The sequence below is a fragment of the Parasteatoda tepidariorum genome, chromosome 7 (genome assembly GCF_982258835.1).
Source record: "Parasteatoda tepidariorum strain Cologne lab strain chromosome 7, Ptep-v5.0, whole genome shotgun sequence".
NCBI lineage: Eukaryota > Metazoa > Arthropoda > Arachnida > Araneae > Theridiidae > Parasteatoda > Parasteatoda tepidariorum.
In genome coordinates this window covers 4,748,903-4,772,738 of record NC_141761.1, presented here as the reverse complement: position 1 = coordinate 4,772,738, position 23,836 = coordinate 4,748,903, and the positions used below count along the sequence as shown (strand labels likewise).

At 29.6% G+C, this 23,836-nt stretch overlaps 1 protein-coding gene and 1 long non-coding RNA gene across 2 annotated transcripts in view; one reads left to right on the top strand and one right to left on the bottom strand.

The window, feature by feature from the left end:
* Nucleotides 1–23,836, bottom strand: part of LOC147806755 (uncharacterized) — a 52,294-nt gene that overhangs the window by 24,726 nt on the left and 3,732 nt on the right. The window lies entirely within an intron of this gene.
* On the top strand, nucleotides 18,716–20,981 carry LOC147806756 (uncharacterized). Its single transcript, XR_015435128.1, has 2 exons — nucleotides 18,716–18,834; nucleotides 20,870–20,981. It is a non-coding gene; the product is annotated as an uncharacterized LOC147806756 (long non-coding RNA).

Below are 23,836 nucleotides of genomic sequence, written 5' to 3'. Positions count from 1 at the left end.
TTAGCAAATAAATCTATTCCTCGAAATAAAATCTCCAAATAATAACAATTATAAAAATACTAATAATTCGTATATTTCGTAACTAATATATTTTATAACTAATATATATTATAACAAATCAGTTTAATAACGATATCTAATATAATTTAATTAATGGAGTGCTCATTTAACTGAAGGTTACCATTTTTTCAAGCTATTTTTGACTGACATATCTCGCATTATTTTTATATAAAACTATGAACTTTTCTATTTCTAAAACATTTTCAGTCAATACGTCAAATATATTAGAATAAAATGTTTTAAAATTTTATTTTATTTTTAAAAGTTTTTTTTTATAAATTTATCATTATAAAAGAAATGTGTGAATGAAATTAAGAGGCCACCTATTAATATCAACTTTTTTTTAATTATAGCAAATTCTAAAAATATATTCTTGTGAAAATATTCTTCCCTTCCAACAAAAAAAAATTTTTTTTTTTTCTTAACGCAATGCCTATTTTTCACACAGAGTCAAGGAAATTATCCATTATTAAGGCACATGAACAACGCATGAGAAATAGGTTATCTGCAGAATGTTCCGGTTTCTACAAAATGCTTCAGACAGTAAAACCTTTACTTCAAATAAAGTTGGCAAAAAAACCACCTGTATCCGCTTTTTGCCAGCAAAGAACAAAAATGTTATGCGAGTGGAATCATGATACTGCCAGAAATATCAAGAAAGGTATTGGACCAGTAAGGACAATATGATTTAATAAAATATTTGTTCACCATTAAAAAAAAAAAAAAATCTATTTTGTCAACAGTAACGGAAACTTGTATAAAATCGTTTTCGCAAAGCTTCAAGGAAACGTTAAGTCGCCAAACAAACACCCAGCGCGAGGATAATACCAAACTACGATACCCGGGTCTACTTTGCTAAATTTCTAAAAATATTGAATACCCGGGACCCGGCTAGCTAATTCCAATACTCGGAATAATTCCCGGTGCCGGGTAACACTCACTTATGCTGGACAACAACCAACCATATTATGTTTCATAAAAACAATATTCGTTTTTGAAACTATTGTATCCATCAGTTTCTAACTAACAGGTTGAGGCATAACAAATTTTGTGCGACTAATAAATCTGATTAAAAAATAAGTAGAAATTAAAGTGTATGATTCATTGAGAAGAAAATAAATGTATCTTCAGCCGAAACTAGTTATGAGTGAAAAACTATAATTTTCAACTGCTTAAATTTTCACTTAAGAAAATTGATCAATATAAAAAGCAATTACAAACTAATTTGAGAAAGTTTAATTGTATTTTCTGAATAAACTTATTTGCGCATATCGGGCTGCACAACTAAAAAAAAACACGCGTTTTGGACTAAGAACAGGTGTAAATATGAAAATACACATTCTTTCAGCAGCAATACTACCACATCTCATAATTCAAATTGAAGGTAATCTACATTTAAACAAACTAAAGCATTTCTAATGCATTTTGCTTAGCAATTAAAACTTAAAACCCACTTATCTCAAAACTCGATTTTTTTTTTTTTAGTTGTGCCGCTATTGCAGCTCATGAGCGATATATTGTACCAAAAGAAAAGATAGGCTTCAAGAAAGACAAGAGCAGAAACAAAGCGTGCGCTTTTAAGTGAATTAAATTCAAATTTTCATAGCTGAATAGATTTTTTTTTAAAAAACTGCAACTGGAGTTAGTTGTGGTTGATGAGGGCAAACCGAAATACAAAGGGCGATGTGGAATATTTCGAAAAAGAATTTTCACAGGTTTCTCAAACTCAATGGGTTGTATACAATCAAAGGTCAAAATTGAAAAGTTTTTCAAATCATAATAAATTTCTATTTTTTACAAATGAAATTTTCTATCTACAGATTTTGCAGAAAAAATACCTTATTTTTATGTTTGAAATGTCCCTTCCATTTGTTTTAATAACAATAACTTGTAGTAGCATAAATTGACTTCTCCGATAATTTTCGAACTTCCAAAAGCAAATTCGGAAGTTTTACTTTTCCTTTTATCTGTCGGAAGTCGTTATTGAATTTTAATTTTATTTGACATTTAGCAGATGGTAAACGAAACAGTAAAATCAGCTTGAAATTGGATTAAATCTGTTATTAAATTGCATTATGTAGATAAGAAGAAAAAAAAATGATGTAATTATTGTGATGCTTACCAAATATTTTTCTAATTAAATTTCGAAATTTTACTAGAGTACATTTTTTGACAATGTTTAAATCACAATATTTATTTAAAACAAAGCAATGAAGGACGAAAATGAAGTTAGTTTTAAATTATACTGAAATGAAGTAGCAAAATAAAATACTATCTTATATGTTCTTCCACTGAAAGCTTTTCCACAAAATTGAAATAAAATTTTTCAATATTTTTATTTTAATTACAAATATTCAAACTTGATAAATCAACATTACCACAACACTCACACTGGAAAAAAATAATCAGGTACAAACATATTTTTTGGTGCATTAATAACAAGAAATATGTTTTTAAAATGAGACTACATTTACTCTTGCAGTTTAACTTTACTCTTTTGTAACTGTCTGTTCTTTACTTAGTCAACGAGCAATAACATAATAAATTGCAAATATTTTATTGTTAAATATAAAATATACTCACTGTGAGTAAAAGTTTAACTAATCTTTAACGCCTGATAGAAACAAAGTATTTAATCTGCTTAGAATTATTTCATTATTCAGTTTCCTTTTAAATCTTAAATAACCAGATAAAGGAAATAAATAGGAAATAATTTTCTATTGATATTATTACAAAATCAATACATTTTAAAATGATTTTCTGAATTCACATAGATTCACACGGAAACAGTCCTGTTTAGCTTCTGTATTTTTTCTCTTCCTAATAGTTATTTTATTCTCTACTAGAGCATCAGTAAAAAGAAAGATTGTAAAAAGTTACCTACGTGACATTAGATATGGTTGCGGGTAAATTTCCTTTAAAGCAAATCATTCAATTTTTCAACTATTATTTTTTATTCACTAACTCTATTCATCATGGTATATTTAAAAAGTAGTTTGAAAGTTTAAGAGTTATGCATGCTATTGTGCGTTTATTTATAACAGAGTTTTACGCAACAATTGGACTTGGTATATTATTGTATTCCTTGTCGAAAATGAAGCAAAAAATGTATTAGGGGTCGAAATCATACCGAATCGGGTAAAAAACCATTATCAAAATAGTCTAATCAATCGTTAATAAAAAAGGTGGATTGAAAAACATAACCTAACAAGTTTTGATACTTTGAGTCGTGCGTTCCTCAATAGTTATTCGCTTGATTTCGATAGTCTTAGTACAGATTTTAATTTGAAACTCCAATATTACGTATATTATTTTTAATCCATTTTTATCAAGATTTCTTAAGCAGTTTTTTTTTTTACTCCATACTTCAGAAACATATTTTCAGAAGCATATTTTCTCAAACCTGAATTTGTCATTCACAGTGACAAAATAAATTGAAAAGAAATGTGAACTGCAAAGCAAAACTGAGTATTGTTATAACCAAAATTACGAAAACTAGATGTACAGATACATTTTTGAAAGCTTCGATTCCATTACCAGGCGAAATTAAAATATGAATTCTTTGTTAACATCATTCTTGAACTGCAAAGCCTTTAAAAATGCTAAGAGTTAATGATACTCACATTTCTTAAATTTGGATAAAAAAAATTTAATTTTTTTTCCTCATTGGAATATTATTTTTCGGCATTTAAAGTTATTTTTTTAATTTTTGAATAAGATAAGGATGTTGATGGAAGAATATTTTTCTTTATTAATTCAATTATTATTAGATATTATTTAGATTGTACATGATTTTAATTAATGAATAGTATGAAAGTTAATTTGAAGTTTAGTAAATTTGAATAAATGAATGGCAAACAAAATCTCAGTTGCAGTTTTTGATTGATTAGAACGCAAAAAGTTATAAGTGATAAAAGAACCTTTTTACACTAGAAATTTTCGTTATTAAAATTTCGTTAAGAATTTGAAATTTAAATGTTTTGAATTCCGTGATTTTTTTTCTACAGTAAATCGAGAGTAAAATTAAAAATAAAAACTTAGACATATCAACCTATAACATCACAGTTTAACATCAACCTATCTCCGGTCAAAATACAATAACCCGAGAGTACATTTTCAAATCTAACAGCTTTGAAACAAAAAAGCAATACTCTCCTGCGTAATTTACTTTAAATGAAATTTGATTAATTCTATCTTTTCTAAACTTCAATATTTTTTACTTTCCACCTTTACTTTAAAGCTGAGGAATTTTTAAAAAGAAAAACGCCTACATTAAAAATCGAGTGTAACATTTGAAAGTATTCAATAAACAGACTTACTGATAAGATTGTCTGTCTTTAATCACAATTTATTTATGTAGCAGTAGGTAATATTAACATGAAGGAAACATTAAAATTTGTTTCTAAAAATATCTCTAAAAAGAAAATTACTTTAAAATATAAGTTACAGCAAAAGTCAGAGGAAGAAATTAAACAATTAGTACGAAATACTCAAATACGAAAAATTACATTTTCTAATTATAGGTAATTATAAATCCGATCTGAATGTAGGATATCTTAGAATTGGAAGCAAATATTTAAAATTTTCCCGAATAGAATTTGATGTTTTTAACCCATTTGACTCTCCTATAAATAATCCAAGAAATAATTTAATTTTAATCTCCAATTTCAAAATCTCCAAGAAATAATTTAATATACAATAAGATTAATAATAAAAATATAGGACTGAACTTGAAAAAATATAAATACTCACTCTAAATTTATAAATTCCAAATAGGGCGAACAAAGTTCTAATCTTTGGCAATATTTACAAAACAAACTGAAGTAAGTATTTGTACCACAAGGGTTGCAACATTGAATACGACAAAAGGTCGCCAAACGGAATGTCACATATTACGCCAATGTCACATAAGTTGGCTATATTGGCATATAAAAAATAATTTTTTATATGCAACATGAAATCTCAGACAAAACATTACAGGGTCATAGTCCAAGTCCTGGAAAATTCAAATATTAAATATCACAGTCACTCCTTACCAGAGGATAGACCTATAAAAATCGTCATTCGTGGAGTACCGAAAGAAATCGGTTCTGAAGAAGTTAATTTAGCATTAAGAAATGAGCCCTGATATCACCCCAGAGAATGTAGTTCAATTAACAAAAAGGGTTAATAGAGACAGAATAAACATACCTCACTACTTAGTCACACTTAAAAAATGTGAAAGAAGCGAAAAAATCTGGCAAATAGAATATCTACTAAATTGTGGAATTAAAATTGAAAAATACAGAGGAAGAGATCAAGGGCCCACGCAGTGCCACCGCTGCCAACTCTTTAGGCATTCTCAGAATGGCTGCAGGCACGACCCAAAGTGCGTTAAATGCGATGAACAACACCTTACTAAAGATTGTAATAAAACAAAAGAGGACACTCCAAAATGTCAGGGCACCCATGTTGCAAGTTTTAGGCAATGCCCGACTTCGCCATCTCAAATAACAAAAATAACAAATAACCTCCGACTAGGAAGACAGTTTTTGAAAACAAAACGTACTCAAAGAGCAAACTACCAACTCCATCTCCGCAGCTGATGAAAAAATAAAAGAGGTTAAGGAAGTAGCAGATAAGCTAACCGTATTAACTATCACAGCTAAGGATATAGCTGACTCTCTAACAAGGCTAGACGAAAATTACCAGGAAACCATTAAAATCAAATCTTGATCTAAATAAAAGTAATAAATTCAGTCCACTGAAGATTGCATTCTGCAATGCACATAGCCTAAATAACAAACAAGAAGAAACGAAAAATTTTATTTATAACTATGATCTGGACATTCTAGCTATAAATAAAACCCACCTAAATAAATTTAATAAATGTAAAATCGCTAATTATAACCTCTTTAAATGTGACCTTACAACCAGCAGAGGGCACTGCTTTACATGCAACAACTCGACACTATACAGTCAGAACAATCTAAATGGCCATCAAGAAGTTTCTATTGTAATCACACTTCAAAATAGCAGACCCCCCCCCCCCCATTCGGCCACTCCATACAGGAAGACACTATAAAGGACTTATTTCCAATAAATTTAGAATCTATTGTGGTTTGAAGATCTAAACTCGAAACATATAAATTGGGGATGTGCAAAAACAAACGATAGTGGCAGAAAGCTAAACAATCTAATCAATAAATTCAAATTAAATTTATTCGCTCCGGACGAACCAACCTACTATTCCAATTCGAAGCTCAATCACGAATTCAAGTGCTCCCTTCTCATTAGAAGTACTACATGAGCTCAGTAGCGACCACTTCCCAGTAATTGTCACCACTTGTTTTAACAAAGAAGAAAAAATAATTACGAGAAAGAAAATTGATTGGATGCTTTTTAAAAATATCTTAAACTTATCCCATATCAACAAACCCATTAATACGAAAGAAGACACCGAAGAAGAAATTAAAAATTTAACTTATGGACATTAATACGGCATATAATAACTTCAACAAACTATTAGACTTGGACGTTATAGAAAATAATGCAAATTTCAGTCCGATAACCGCATTCTTTCTCAGCGATTGCGTATTATCAAAATATCACAACCGATTGTTTTAATATTATCACCCTTACCCACCTAGACAAACTATGCACTCTGCACCTGAGAAGCCCGGCTACCGGGGGAAGGCGAGGGAGTGTTCCCCACTTGTAAATATTTTTCTCTTTTTATTTTATTTTTAATATTATTCTAATTTTTTATGTATTCCAATGCTATTTAACATGTATATACTTTATTTTAATTGTAAAATGTTCCAATCGGGACATAACTTAGTTAACCCCCGCACCACCCTTTCCATCCTCCATTTTTAATATTATCTTAGATGATGGAGCAGATATCCCCCCCCCCCCACTCCAAAAAAAAAACTGCATCAGTCAAACAAAACATTGGAGGTAGAATCTCTGAAACGTAAGATAGGTGTCCTCTGTGCCTAGGGTCTCGGGTTCGAAGCCAGTCCCAGTCTTTCTCTCATTTTTGAGGATTATTCCTGACATTTTTTTCTTTTGGTTTTTCTTATAACGGTTTCATTTATTTATTTTTTTTTTTAATAAAACTTCTAACACACTTAAACAACTCATTTTAAAGGCAATTAATGTATTATATTATAAATATTATGACAAACAGATTTTAATTAATAATTATTTGAATTATTTGGACCAGAATTAATTTGAATTTGTAAAATATACAAGATTCATAGAATATTTAAAAACTGGTGTCAATGTTTGAATAAATAACTGATATATTTCGTTTTATTATACTGCTATTTGAATTTAAAAACTGCAGAATTCCCACTTATGTATGTTTTTTTAAAGTAATCTTTAGTGCGGTGAAGAATACAGTTACCTCCTTTTAAAATATTTTATAACCGTCGTTGAACAGCCGACCCAATTTCGGGTTTAAGGCTACTTATGTTCAACTCCGTATCCTTGTTATATTGAATCCAATTCAGAAGACAAGGGAACTCTTGGATCAAGTATTGGGCGAAATTTGAGGTTAGAAATAACACCTCAATAATTGATCTCAAATTTTCTTGTTCCAAATACTATACATACAATATTATATTAGGTTATTTTATACCTGCTCCACGCATTCATCATAAAGATTTTAAACTCTTATCGTTTAAGTTATCGACAATGCTTTTCAAAATAAGTTACTTCTAATTCATAATAAGCCATTTTATTTTATTTTATATTATAACAGTCGTGGAACAGCCGACCCAATTTAGGGTATACGGCTACTAATGTTCAACTTCGTTATCCTTGTAATTTTGAATCCAATCCAGAAGACAAGGGAGCACTGGAATCAAGTATTGGGAGAAATTTGTCTTCGTGGAGGACTTTTTGATGAAACTAACGCGCATATGCGTCACAGGAAAACCACGAAAACCTTCCACGGTTAGTCTGACAGCAAGGAGAATCTAACTCATGATCCGTCTACCACTGAGGATATTTTATGTCAGCACTGTGGTCGGTGCGAGCCGGGTGCGGAATTCAAATTGACCAGCTCTGCTGGGCTTGAACCAAGATAAAAACATCTTTAAGTTTCTAGGCAACAGAGTTGCTTTTAGTTGATTATTGTCCAAAAGGCAAATATTTCTTTCGTTTTCATCTCCTTTAATGATGAAATTTGAATCAATTTATAAATTGTTAATAATTTTCCCTGATTTTAGTTTTTGAACGCAAGAACTTTTTCAAAGTCATTATTTGTATTTTGTAAGTTGTTTTTAATTTGTTATACTTATGAAGATTTTATATAAACACCAAATTTGCATTATTTTAAATATCATAATTGATTAAATATCACATAAATTGTAAGGCAAATCACGAAAAAGATCCCATAAAAATTGTCAAATATCAGGAAGAAGTTTTGAGTGCGCTAAACATTTGTTTTTAAAGTTGACATTCTCAGGGCTCGTTAGACGTAATGTTTCGAGTGTTCGAAACATGTCGTTTTTTATTTGCATTTTCATATTTTTTGAAGATAATGAAATTTTTATCTTCCCTCTTTAGTTTCAGGGGATTATTTATCTATTGACACAGTATATTAAATTAAAATATTTAATGCGATATAAATCTAGTTTTACCCAAGATGATGCTTATGGCTTAGATTGCAAAAACATAATGAAATATTGTTCATCAAACTTTCCAAAAAAAAAAAAATTCAAAGCAGTAAATTTTTATTTATTCATTTATTTAATTATTTCTATTTTTTGACTGCTGCTCTGAATAACATTTTTTTAGGATGTTAAACAAATCCGTCTAAAAGTGAAATTTCAAAAGTCGAATGATACAATGGAATGACCCTCTGAAATCAAAGTTAAGATGATACAAGGAAATTATTTCGAATAATGTTAAAGCTGTCTTTAAAATTTTTGGAAAAAATAATTTTTTTATTCCTCGATCAAAAATTTACTCTAAATATGTTTCAGCGTATACTTAAGGAAATATTTCGAAAGCATTTATATTTTACCTTTTACTTAATTTTTTGCCTAAATAACTCAAGTTATATGATTAAATATAGGAATAATAAGTATTATGTTAAATGGAGCACTATTTTTCCTGTCGCTCCTAATGAAAGAAAAGAATAAGCTAAATATCTAATAATTTTAATAGTTTCTAACTGTTTCAAGCAATTAAATGTTACTTCAAACGGATTTCAATTCTGGAGTTAACTGTCACTTTTCAATTTGAGCATGAAAGAAACCTTAACATTCTTGTCTTTTAATAGCGAAATAAAAGAACAATTTCTATCAATAATTTCTAAAAAAAGAATAGTAAAACTATTTTCTAAACATATTAATTCTGAAAATAGCACAGTTTTGTAATCATTATGCAATTTTCCATTTTAATAATTTGATATTTAACAAATTATTGCATCTCGAACATTTTCGTAATATAGTATTATTTTTTTTAATTTTCCACTGTTTGGGAAATTTTTTTTTCTTTAATGGCGAGCTCTTGGGGTTTGTCACATTGGCCACAGAAATGCTAGAACTGCTACTCTCTTCTCGTTACCCAGTGGGCACCTGTGTCAAAGCAACGGCGGTGGAGCAGCGTCGCCCACGTCACACAACCACAAACCCGTTTGTAGGGCGGGTCACATTCACACAGAGAGGAAAGGGCATAGAACACAGAGAGAGAAAGAAACACCCATGTCCTGAGCAGGATTCGAACCCGCGACCAATGGCTCCGCAGTCAGACACGCTAACCACTCGGCCACCTGGTCGGCTTGTTTGGGAAATAATAACAATTTTTTAAGCAAATTTTGTCAACGTTATCCTTTCTAAAATGGAGACATTCTCGAAGTTATCGAGAGAGAATAAGTTTAAACGTCAAAATAAAACTGTAAGTTCATCATTTTTTGTTCCTTTAAAAAACAAAGTAATAAGAAAAAATTAAAAAAAAGCAATCGATTAAATAAGAAACAATTAAAAATAAAACAATCAATAATTTATCTTCCTTTTTCGAAAAAAATAGTTTGCTTAGTAAATAGTCAGCTGTCTTGCATCCAATAATTTTGATCAGCAGAATATTTTTAATTTCATAACAAGACTTAATCTTCAACTAGCTGGCAATAATTCAAGTTTTTGTAAGTTATCTATATTTAATTATTAATCGCCCCGCTTAGATATTTCTTCATTGCCGCAAAATTATTTTTCTTAGAAATATTTCATTTTAATTTTTCTCTACTTCTACTAAATAAAAAGTGTTGAAACTTTAGATTTCGCAATAGGAAAATACGTAGATTAATATGGTATGAAAAATTTATGACTGATAATTCGAAACGTTTTCTTCCACAATTAAATTATGTAATAAAAAATAATGAATAATTATTAAAAATTATTTTTTGCATGAAATTATCTTTGGGAAAACGGATTTGATGAGTGGGTACAATTTCTTTTTGAATTACTTAATAAGTTTTAACTAAGCAGTTAAAACTCAAAAAGTTAAATTATCATTAAGGGGTCCGAACTTCAATCGATCAAACTATGGGGCCCATATTTTCCAGATTGCGATTACCCCTTAAATTTTGAGAATTAAGAATCCAAGTATATATTAAATAAATATATATATATGTGTGTGTATTCATGGACATGCGCGACGTCACAAAGCTCTGCATCTATGACCCCGGAGGAGGCATCTATCAGGGGGGGGGGATGCTGTGGTCAGGAAAACAGCAACGGCAACATACCACGCTTCCCCCGATGAGTCCCCAATCATGAGCCCACCCTAGCATCTGCAATGTCACCAGAGGTAGGCCCAACACCTGGCCTCATCTCCCTTCAGGATCCTTAATTTTATTGTTGATTTATTACTTTACAATTATTTAGAGATATAAATATTGTGTAACTGTTATAGAATATTGACAGTTAAGACCCATGGGAGCTGAGTGTCCAAAATAGTGACCCTACAGAAGAAGCGTGGCTAAACATTACATATCATGAAAATACATCTGGATAAACAAATACATTGCGTGAGATAAAATAGGAAAAACACTAATATGATACAAGAAAATAATGGGAAGTGGGAAAATTATATACATAAGGATTTGTATTAGAAGCACACTTTACATTTGTGGAATTGTTAGTATCAACTATATATGATTATTCAATAACAGTTGTCAAAAATGATCTCAAATATGTGTATTCAGAGAAAATATGCTTTTGTGCCCAATTTCATAACTTAATTAAAAGTTAGCACTATGTAATTAATATATTTAAGGTCATCCTCAGCAACTATTAAGAGTGGTACTTAGCACGTGAAAATTTGATCATTAGAACAAAAGTTATTCTTGTTGATATACATAATTCTTTTGCTCGCTACGTATTGGTAATCGTAAACTCAAAATTGGGACGATTGTTAAACGACGAGTATAAAATAAAATGAAATGAAATTGCTTCATCGAAATTCTAAAAATTAGGTTTCACATTAAGAAATTGAATTCATCGGCTTTTGGACTAGTAGTTTTTTTTTTTTTTTTTTTTTTTCGTATACGCAATTTAAATTGAATGGAATAATTTGAATTATGGTTACAAAAAGATTTCTTTTAACTGTTAGAATGGTGATCGGAGAGAAATAATTACTTATTTTTAATTCAGTAATTTTATTTCGAATTTTAAAGTTCGATGAGAAATACTTATAAATGAATGAGAAATAATTATATTTCATAACCGTCGTTGAACAGCTGACCCAATTTTGAGTTTACGACCGCCAATGTTCAATTCTGTCACCTTGTAATTTTGAGCCCAATCCGGAAGACGAGAAATGTTAGATCAAATATTAGGAGAAATTTGCCTACGTGGAGGACTTTTTGATGGAACTAAAGCACATTTGCGTTTCATGGGGATCCTCCCGCACTAAGCTTGACAGCAAGAGGACTCCAATCCATAACCTTCTACCATCATCATAGTTGGCCAGACAGCTCATTGTGAGCCATTGCCTTCCTCTGAAGATTTCTCCATGACGACTTCAGATTTACCTTTGATCTCCAATTCTTTTCATTAATTGCGAGAAAATCAGACTCCACTGAGTCAGCCCATCTCAGCCGCGGCCTTCTCCGCTTTCTTGTTCCAGAGGGTCTAAAAAGCAGTTTTATTGTATTGTCATCACTCATTCGAATCACATGGGCCATCTAATTCATTCTATTTAAACCCTCTACCACTGAAGATATTTTTACGTCAGCACTGTGATCGATGGGAACGGGTGCGGGAATTCGCATCGACCAGCCATCGCTGAGATTCTAACCCTTTTTTTTCCAAAACAGGGTCATTTCTTTTTTTATTGAAACATTTCATTAAAATAACCGAAACATTAAATAAATCTGGGTGATCTATCAAAGGTTTCATAAATAATTATTTCATTTTATAGCCGCCATTGCAGTGCCGACCCAATTTACTGTTTTACTACTACTAACGTTCAACTCCGTAGTTTTGCAATTTTGAACCCAGTCCGGAAGACAAGGGAACTTTTGCATTAATCGGGAGAAGTTTGCCTTCGTGGAAGACTTTTTGATGGAACTAACCAGCATTTGCGTTACATGCAGGGTTTGAAAAAACCCAACCCGCCTGGGTTTTATTGAAAAAACCCGGGGAAAATTGGGTTTTATTTGAAAAAACACGGGGAAAATTGGGTTTTTTCATTTAGTGCTCATAAATTTTACTGTGAAAATATTTTTATTTATTAAATAGAGTTGTATAAGTAAACACTAAAATTTCATCTGACTTTTACCTGTAAAAAAAATAAACTGGAATAAATATTTAATGGTCTTCTGTGTTTTTATAATACGATTAATAGAAAGTGAAATTAAAATTACGTATAATTATAAAAAGTATCAGTTACTTGTTCCTTTTTTCAGATATTTAGATAAATATATGCATTTTTAGATACATTTTAACTTTATAGTTTCAAAAGACAAATTAGTCTTAAAATTATAAAAAAGCATATATAAAAAGTTATAGCTTATTTTTTTAAAATCAGAAAATAAAATTTTAAATTTGTTTATTGTTGTTTAATGTATCACTTAATAGAATTTTTTTTTTTTTTTTGTTTGCTTTCAATATTTTTAAACATGATTAAAAGAAACAAAATAAATTGTATTCAAATGAAATCTAAAAATAATATTTAAAAAATCTTAAAAGTAATATTTTAATTTTTAACTGTTTTTTAATTGTGATAAACTTTCTCCAAATAGTTAAAAAAATTGTCAGCAGATGTTAAGAGTTAACTTAAAAAAAAGCTCCATTTTTTCCTTTATTATTATTATCATACAACAGATTCAAAGTGTCTACATTTCTCTCTTTGATGGTGATACACTTTTATGAGTTTTGTAGCTTTATCGATTTCTAATCTATTTTCGAAGTTTACTCTGCACCAAACCGAAAGTTGAAAAGTGTCTTTCGATAGAGACAGAGGATGCTGGTGCTGAGTGCAAAGAAAAAAGAAATGACGGAAATTTTGTGGAAGCTAAGAATTTTATTTATTTATTTATTATTATTATTATTATGTTTTTTTTTGTCATAATTTTCCACTATTTTTCAATGAAAACTGTTGAATAACAGTGTCAAGCATCATTGATTTTGGAAAGTATTCAGGATCAGACATTTTGAGTACCATAACACGTGGCAGAAATTCTGGATGATGCTTAGAAAGACAGTTTTCTGCTAATTGGTCTTGTTCATCATTTAAAAATTGTCCCCTTGTTTCGGGATCCAGGATGCATATGCTAATAAATGATGTGGCTGAACAGCCTAATTGAATCTTTTTACAAAATGTTTATGGGGGTTCTAATTCATCACAGGATAGTAAGTTAATTCATATTTCAACAGCTTCTGAAATTGAAATGTTTTCTGATTGAAGCTTTTTTAAAGCTTAAGAAACAATTGATATCTGCTTTTCCCAATTGATAGTTTATTGGTAAAGCCCAACATTATTTAATATTTTTGACATATTATTATTAGATTCATTTTGATGTTCAAGAACAATCTCTTCATATTTATGGTAATTATTGGCAAAAGTTTTTACGTGCTCACAATATGAATTCCACTTAGTATTATTTGGTCATTGGGTCATCAAGCAGTTTTTTTCATTTGCCCATCCATGTGCTTGATGTACATTTCTAAAATATTTGTTAACTTCAACGATGTGTCCAATGATAGTATTAGGAGATACTTCTTTTTGAACCATATTAAAGAAAAAAAAAAACACCAAGAGGGTTTTTTCAAAGTGGGTCCACTTGAGGAACCCTAATTATATGTATTTTATATTAAGTTTAAATAACGCATTATCACTAATACATATTTGAATCTTCTTTATTGTTAAGTACATTACGTTTCATAATTTTTTAAATTAGGAATTGTAAAATATAAATGCAGTAATATAAAAGGAACAAGTTTATTAATCTTTTTGCTTTCACACACATTTATTTACTATATTTATTAAACATATGGATATTACCTATTACAAAATTATAATCTGTAAATATTTATAATCAGTAAAAACTAAAATTTCATCTGACTTGAGTTAAATAAAAAACTGAAATAAATATTTAATGGTCTTACATGTTTTTATAATAAGGTTAATAGAAAGTGAAATTAAAACTACGTATAATTATAAAGAGTATCAGTTACTTGTCCCATTTGTTTTCAAATAATTAACCCTAGGAAAAGGATTTCATTTTTAGATAAATAATTTTAAAAAGTTCTCTTATAAAAAGTTATAGCTTTTTTTTTAAAGCCAGAAAATAAAACTGTTTAAATTTGTTAATGTATCACTTGGTAAAAAAAGAAAAAAATTGTTTCTTTTCAATTTTTTTAAACATATGAATTAATATATTTTTATTTAATATATTTATACTTTTATTTGATTTAATATCATTAAAATTTTACTTTTTGAAAAAACCCACTTGAAGTTTTCAATAGTACCTACTATAAAATTATATGATGATTCGAGTTTCTTTTACTTTACTAATATTAAAAACTTAATCATATAAATCATGCAACTCTATTTGACAAATTTATGCTGCACAATAAATGATATAAAAGTAAATGCGAAACAATAAATTTTAGTAAAAAATATATTTTTCTTCTTTTTTTTTTTTTTTTGCTGAAAAAACCCACTTATCATTCCAAGTGTGTTTTTTCAAGGTGGGCCCGCCCAATAAAACCCGCGAGGGTTTTTTCAAAGTGGGCCCACTTGGTGAACCCTGGTTACATGCTGAGGAAACCATTCATGAAAGTATCTCATGGTTAGCCGGAAGGTACGGTTAGCCACTGATGATATTTTACGACACTACTGTGGTTGGTGCAAGCCGGACGCTAAATTCCTATCAAACAGTCATAGATGGGATTCGAACCCGGTACAAATCCTTGGAAGGCGAACGCTCTATCCCCTGAACCATAATGGCTCAGAAATAACTATTGGTAAACCATTGAATCTAGAGTGAATTACCATTGAACTCCAGGTTCTGTGGAGCACCTTTTGAAAACCATTATTATAAAAAGGGTTTTTTTCTTCAAGCAAAATTTTAATTTATTTTTTTATGAAAAAAATATGTAATGACCTGTTTTATTCAGAATAATTTGAGATCAAACATAACATAATAGTCAAGAAACTTCCAAAGATAAAGCAAAAACACTGAAACCCATTCACTGGAAACAGAAAAATAAACCTATTTTTTAATTTGGAATCATCTGCAAACTCGCGTTTTTTTTTTAATTATTTATATAAAGTTTTGTAGTTAAATTTGTTTTTCTAGATTTAATTTTTTTTTTAACCTGACACACAAGATTACTCGATTTCTAATAAATCTATTACATTAAAACTTATTTAAACATAGCATGTTCCCCCTAGCTGTCGAATATTGATAAATATTTGTTTATTTATGTATATTTAAAAAAAATTATAAAAACTTAAGGTCTAATAAATATAATTACTTGTGAAATTTATTGTTGTATTTTTGTCGGAGTAAATAGTAACTTCGTTAAGTCATGAAAAATTCTTGGAATTAGTCATGGAAAGTCATGAATTTGAAAATCTTTAAACGTAGCAGATACCTTGGAGTTACTAGTTTGTCCAACATATCTCATGTTCCAAAAATCACAGCGTAACCCATAAATAACATTATTAATTTTACAAACAGATTTATAACTATCATAATTTTGAATTACATGTGTTTTGTCTATATTCTGGTACTGAATGAACCTTAACTAACCTCCTATCGTTAACAAGAATTTTCATGGTATTGATAAATTCATTGTAGTATGCATAGGTAACTGATACCTATGTACAATTAATTTCTGTCAATATAAAAATACTGCAAACAATATAATATTTTAAGTGTAATTAATAATTTGTTTAAAAATATTAGTTGACTTGATATTATGCAAAAAAATCTAAACCAAATCATGGTGCGTAGGTCCTTAAAGGTGCTTTTTTCATTAGGTGTTTTTAAAAAGTTTTAAGTTCCCCTTTTTGAAAATGAAATTATTTCTTTACCATGTTGATTTTCGCCACGTATTATACAAAAGCATGCTTTTCACATTGTTCTATTCAACGTTTTCACAATTCATTCAACCCTAATCTATTTCGTCTTACCCTCGGTCTATAGCGTATGAAAGCGACAATCATGTTTGATGAAATACTTGCAAGTCCGTATGTGCGTCTGCTGCTAAGTGAGACTATTGCACTGTCATGTGCAATTCTGCTGCATTTTGCAAGATATTCTCCGTTTCAGACTTCATTTTTCAACTCTGAAATCGAATAAAAAAAATATCTCGAAAAATCTTTTTAGAGTGGCTAATATAATCAAGAAAAGAATTCTTTGTCAGAAACTTCTTTCCAATGAGCTGCATAATCTGTCTTACAGATGAGCAGACCTTGTGCGATCTCCAGAGGTGGTATCCACTCTTTCAGGACTACCACAATGGGAGAGATACCGTTGGTCATGCTAATTTGGACGTCTAGTTTCTGCCACACTAGATGGCAGCACCGAGACTCTATTTGGATGCTAAAGTACACTAGGAATTTAATTTTGCCGGAAATGCCAAGAGCCAATAAGGCACTCCAGGGATCTTTTACATGCCGCATAATCATACGACATGGCCGCTGAGGATTTTCTGCATCCAGAAAATCCGGTCAGTTGTCAGAAACTAGTTGTTTTTATTATGATCATGTAAAATCTTTCAAAATAAGTTTGTATTTTGTTAATGTAATAGGGCTTAAGAAGTACCTAAAAGGGGCTTCCCTTATGAAAATTTAAGGTATATTTAAGGTTGATTTGAGGTATTTTTGAGGTATCAAGGTTGTTTTGAGGTATATTTGAGGTATATTTAAGGTTGCAGAGAAAACAGCAATAAAAATTATACCTCGTAAAGGTTGTAATTAAGGTGTACGAGGTTGATTTATATATACTTCAGCTTGTTTTGAGGTTGTTTAAAATTCACTTCAAATCAACCAGACTGATAAGGAGATTTTTAAGGTATACCAGGTTTATTTTCTTACACTTGTAACAAAAGAGGTATTTTTGAGGTATAAAAATTTTTACCTTATTTCAACTAACGATAAAAAGGTATTTATTGAGGTATATGAAGTCATTTTATTTATACCTAAGCTTATTTTGAGGTTGTTTTAAATTCACTTCAAATCATCCAGACTGATAAGATGATTTTTAAGGTATACGAGGTTGTTTCTCTTACACTTGTAACAAAAGAGGCATTTATGAGGTATAAAAAAATCAACCTTATTTCAACTAACGAGAGTGAGGTAATTACGAGGTATAAAAAATATACCTTTTTTCTACTAACGATATTGAGGTATTTATGAGGCATAAAAAAATATACCTTATTTCAACTAAAGAGAGTGAGGTATTTATTGAGGTGTTGAAGTCGTTTTATTTATATCTAAGCTTGTTTTAAGGTTGCTTAAAGTACACTTCATATTAACTTACTCACTTCCCAGAGTTCCATGCGAGCCGGCAAATGGCGTGTGTGTTGACAATCGAAAGTCTATTCGAAATTCGGTAAGTGTGCTTGACATTTATTAATTTAGTTTTATCACTTTTAATCAAATATACTTCAATTTCGAAACTTAAATTTTATTATTTTTGTTTTAACGACGCGTCCTGATCTTAAATAATAAGTTGGAGGACATTCTTAGAGGCTATCGTTGTAGGCTTAGCAATAAGAGAGAATAACCGAAATATTTCTCGTCACTGTTTTAGGTAACATTACTGGTGAATCGTTACAGCAGGTTATGCACAGTATATTTTATTGTTTGTAGTTCAGTCAAATAGAACTATTCTTTTTATTTTGCTTAAATGTATATGTTTTAACGTAGCAGTATGCACGCTGATTAATTGAGAAAAATGTTCGCAATTTCTCTTATAAATAAATCATTGAAAATTGAAAGATTTTTAAAATAGCAATTTTGCTTTGAAATTCTACTATAGCTGTATGCTTATCGTTTGGATATTTGTTGCAAAGTTTATATTATTGTTTATATATATACAAAGTTTATATATATATATATATATATATATATATATATATATATATATATATATATATATATATATATATATATTTACAGAGCTAATCCACAGTTCCCTGATATTTTACTGAGATGGCCTAGGCAGTAAATAGCACATGCGCGGCGGCGCAGAAGAAGAGACAAGCAAGCTACTGCTCAGCCTTCCCCTAGGATATAGTTCTGAATTTATACCTAAAAGAAAAAGTAATCTCTCCTAATAAATTATAGAATATATGTAATTGTTGATTACAATAGTTTGCTAGATATTTGATAATTGAAAACTAGTAACTGTACTAGCTCACTTCTTTATGTTTGATCACAAAACTGCTATTTTCACTACATGTTATTTTCTCGCATTTTACCCACGTTAATTATTTACTAAGCAGATTGTTATTACTTATTAGAATATTGGGCAGAATGAAATTAAATCCGATTTCAAGTTTATATGACAATTTGTTTCAAGGTTATGAGCTTTTTCATGCAGCTGTTTATGGTTCACTACTTCAAAAATGTGCGAATTTCGGAAATCTTAAATGTTTTAGAAATAAGTCAGTATAGTATGCAATTTTAATCCTGAATTGAATAAAATCAATTGCAAATAAAAACATTTATTGTTGAAAGTAATATGCATTATTTTGAGTTTCATCCTATGGGATGTGTATTTATATTTAAACAAGTGTTTGTAACAACTAACTATTAGTTTTATTCTGCTCGGTATTATAAGTTATATAGGAGATATTATACTCAACTTATTTTAAAAGTATTATTTCAAATCATTCTCTCTTAGACATTTTCCTCACATAAAATTACTCACAACTTTAAAATAAATGCTCCTTATCAGCTTGTAATTTGTTCTATTCGATTGAGTGTAAAAAAAGAATAAAAATTGGTACATAACTTTAAAATTTTAATTTATTAAACGATTGTAGGTTCTTGATTACATTGATTAAAAATCATTAAAATAACTATTTTTTAAGAAACTCTGATGTGATTGACAATAACATAAGTCCTTTTCAGAATCAGCGTCAAAAATTTGAAAAAAAGCTGCTAGTTTCATGAAGTCTGACAAAAAGTTGAAAAATATAGACTAGGTTTATTGAGTTTAAAGATTTTTAAAAAAGAAAGGGAAGGAAATCTAATTATTAAACTTACAAGTACCATAATGTTACAGATGTATAGAAAAATAAAAAGTGTTAAAATTGCATAATAAGATTGGAATTATACGGGGTGTTTATAAAGTCCCGGACCCATTTTGATGCTTAATAACTCATAAAATAATAAAGATAGATTAAAATTAATAACATTAATGGTTAGATAGACTCAAAAAGTTTCATGACCCTTGTCAATGAACTTCCACGTGTGACCCCTTCGTCGCACGGAGAATATCAAGTCGATAGTCAATTTCACGAGAGGTAGCTTTCTTTTTTTTAGAAAAGACAATCTCATCAGTCGTATACTTAGACATGTTGGAAAACTTCGTATTTCCACAACTAGAAGAGCTTCAGCCACATGTCTTTTTGCAACAAGATGGTGCACCACCTCATGGGGTATCATCGTTCGTAGTTCTTTGAATAACCATTTTACAGGAAGATGGATTGGGCGAGGAGGTCCAATTCCTTGGCCACCCAGATCACCTGATATAACGCGGCTGGACTTTTTTCTTTGGGGATTTATAAAGGACAATGTTTACAGGAGGATCGTATCGAACATTGATGGCCTAAAAGCCAGAATTACAACCGCAATAGCCTCTGTGGATGCCGACATGCTTGCCGCTACCTGGCGTGAAAAGAAAGCTACCTCTCGTGAAATTGACTATCGACTTGATATTCTCCGTGCGACGAAGGGGTCACACGTGGAAGTTCATTGACAAGGTTCATGAAAGTTTTTGAGTCTATCTAACCATTATGTTATTAATTTTAATCTATCTTTATTATTTTATGAGTTATTAAACATCAAAATGGGTCCGAGACTTTATAAACACCCTGTATATTTGAATTTCTGTAAATGTTGTTAATGGTAATACTGTCTTCAGTGTATTTTATTTTGTGGCTGTGATACATGTCATGCTTTTTAGCTACGAGGATTGAATAGAAATGGCAGAAGATATTTATCTGAAAAGGAAAATTAAATTCATCCAGTTAATTTAAATGATAAAAAAAATACTTTCTAATATTTTAAGACCTGCCACTATTATTGTAAATATGACTTTCTTACTAATTTATATTTTTTTTCCTTTTAGGTTCCAATAATTACAAGTTTCAACATGTAGACGGAAACAGTATTTAAAATAATTTTGTTGGTTTGTAAAAAAAGTGAAATTTTAGTTTTAAATAAAAGTACTTTGAATTTCAGCTGACTAATTATTTAAATTTGTAGTTTTATAGCTTTAAAAATTCAAGCACCTTAGACAACTATCTTCTAAAAATACGAGTATGAGTTCCCATAAATAATTTTTACTAACTGTAGAATTTGGATAAGTGTTATTTTAAGATGATTTAAATCAATCTATTAAAATTATAGAAGAATTATGCATTTGAAACTTTCTTTTATAGCTTAACAAAAGAAGCAATTACTGCCGAAGGTTTAATATTAAAAATTTCAGGTTGATAAATGATCTCTACTAGTGAAAAAAATGTAATGTACATTATTCTTCATATAATATATATAATATCTTTATATATATATTATATTTTTTATATAGTGAGTCTAAAAATTAATAAACTAGATGGTCCGTATAACACCTCACCTTCGTAAGTGCTAAAAAAGAACATCTTTGGTTGATAAATTAATGCTTCTAAAAATACAAAAATATATACTTGAGGTTACGAAATAATAACTTAAGGTAGAACATGGAACACATGGCGCTAATTAAAAATAACCTTTCCAATTGTTGAAAATACACTTCAGGTTGATTTATAACAACCAGAAGTGTAAAATGGCCCACCTTAGGTTGAAAAATATATACCTCTACAAGCATAAAATTATATACCTGAGGTTGAAGAAGAATTACCTGAGGTAGAACAAAATACATTTGAGGTTGATTTATAACAACCAGAAGTGTAAAACGACACACCACAGGTTGATAAATATATACCTCTACAAGCATAAAATTATATACCTGAGGTTGAAAAACAATTACCTGATGTCGAACAAAATACACCTGAAGTAGATTTATAATAAGCTGAAGTGCAAAATGACACACCATAGGTTGAAAAATATCTACCTCTACAAGCATAAAATTAGATACCTGAGGTTGAAAAATAATTACCTGAAGTCGAATAAAATACACCTGAGGTTGATTTATAATAACCTGAAGTGTAAAATGACACACCTTAGGTTGTTGAATAAATACTTCCACAAGTGTAAAAAAATATACTTCAGGCTGAAACATATATACCTTTGGAGGTATATTTAAGGTATATTTGAGGTTGATTTTGAGGTATTCATTTGCACCCTTTTCAACCTTTACGACGTATTTAAACAACAACCTCCTTTATACCTTTAAAATATACCTCGTTTATACCTCATTTATACCTCGATTTTTTCATAAGGGTTATTTTTCATTGAAAGATTTGGCTACGCACCACAGTGGGCCAGCCAGCATCCAAGGTTTCGAGGTCAAAATTAGTATTTCGATAAAATTTGTTTCAAAATTTGGGGGGTTTTATTTAGGGGATTTCAAGTGCACGTAAATTGAATTGATAGTTGAAATTTTGAAATACACTAAAAATACACAAAAAAAACAAAAAGGACGGCTGAAATATGGCGGGCAAAAATAAAAAAAATATAGTACATTTAAATAACTAAATATAGCAATGAAAATATAATAATTTTCGTAATTTTATATTAAAAATGAAAAGCAAATTATATTCCCGAAGTAATATTGCAAAATAACGTGAATTAATTACAAAATAACGCGAAAACATGAAAAAAAACATAATTTTTGTTGCTCTGTATATTTAGTCCACCTTTGCAATACGGGCAAAATGGGGCAGGTTTTCACGAAAGAAGAAACATCAAAGAAGACAACAAAAAAAGTTTAGCTAATTACCTCGTGAGACTTTTTGGAACTAAGTTTCGAAAGTCATTCAAAAATTGTAAAATGTCAAATGATAAGATATAAACTACACTTAAGTTTGTCAAAAGTATTAACTAATCCAACAAATTGAAAAATTGTACTATAATTTCAGACAAATTACTTTCATAAAAATGTAACAGTAAGGTGAAATTTCTATATATATTTCTAAAATAAAAATTTAGAAGTTACAGTCAAAAAAAAAATTTTAACATATTTTTCATTACATTGTACTCTCGTAGGTCCAAAAAGTAAATTATAATCTTTAGAATGAATACTTAATTTGGGCTATATTAAAACTGCCTACACATATTTTAGTTGAAAATTTTATTTTTGACCAAAGATCATGGCCCACAGTGCGCACCCTGAAAATATATATTTTTAGCAATTCTTACAGGTATGAAAATTCAGAAAAGGTGAAATTGCTTAAGGAATTCCTTCGTTAAAGAGTTTGGGGACTTAACGGAGAATCATTCTGATGATTGTGGCAGACATAGGAAGAAAAGCCCGTACTTTTTAAATCTGCGTTTTCTGATATGCCAACAGGTTTAGTATCGAATACAATCTCCAACATTCCCAATGATGAAAAAGAGGAAAGAAACTCTTCAGAAATACCAGTTTCCTCCAAAGGAAAAAAAAAGAAAGCAGGAGATGGACACTTTTGAAAGAACTCTTAAAAGCAAAAAAAAAAGAAAAGAGGAAGACAGAGACTATCACTCTGAATGGAAAGAAATTTCTGATTATAATTTCTTTGAAACTATATTGTACACTTTAAAATTTTTACTAATATTTATTAACATTGATATGCATTCTTAAAATATTATCCATTTTTCAGAGAATATTCGACTAATGTTGCAAGTACATACTGTAAAACGTAAAATATTTTTTTATTAAAGAATTATGTATTTAAATCTGGTTTTTGTTTTCAATTCATAATCTTTGGTACTTTTGCATACCTATGTCATTTTTGTCTTAATATACATGAATTAACTTCTAGTAGTTAGACTTATTAAAAATTAGTATAAATATTGAAATCTATTTTACTATTTTTGGGTCTTAAGCAGATAAAGAATGTTGCTCAAGCTTTACTATATAACAAAATTAAAAAATTCCTGAATTTCAATGCATAAA